The sequence below is a fragment of the Tupaia chinensis genome, unplaced genomic scaffold, assembly GCF_000334495.1.
Source record: "Tupaia chinensis unplaced genomic scaffold, TupChi_1.0 Scaffold000335_1, whole genome shotgun sequence".
Classification (NCBI taxonomy): domain Eukaryota; kingdom Metazoa; phylum Chordata; class Mammalia; order Scandentia; family Tupaiidae; genus Tupaia; species Tupaia belangeri.
In genome coordinates, this window is record NW_006159829.1 from 990,012 (window position 1) to 990,377 (window position 366).

A 366-nucleotide genomic window follows, 5' to 3' on the forward strand; every position below is an offset into this window, starting at 1 on the left:
GGGTACATAGGGGCGGAAGCTGAACTCTCTGCACCGGGGGGCCCTGGGGGAGGGACAGGAGGGACCTGAGGTCCCCTCTGCCCTGGGCCCAAGTAGCTGCTTTTCTCAAATTCTCAACAGTGGTCCGCCCACAGGATCTGAGTGGGCCGTGCCAGGAGTCACCACCACCAATGGCAGGGCACCTCTTCCACTCTGTCCTCCACATGGTGGCACTGCCCTCTGAGCTGCAGCCACCTGGGACACTGGTACTTGAGTCCCCTCACACCCTGGGCAGCTGTTGAGCTGGGACTCTGTGGGAGCGCCACAGGGTGCCAGCTAGGCCCAGGCAGCCCACCCTGCAGCCCTGCCTGCCCCCAGGGCCCCGGC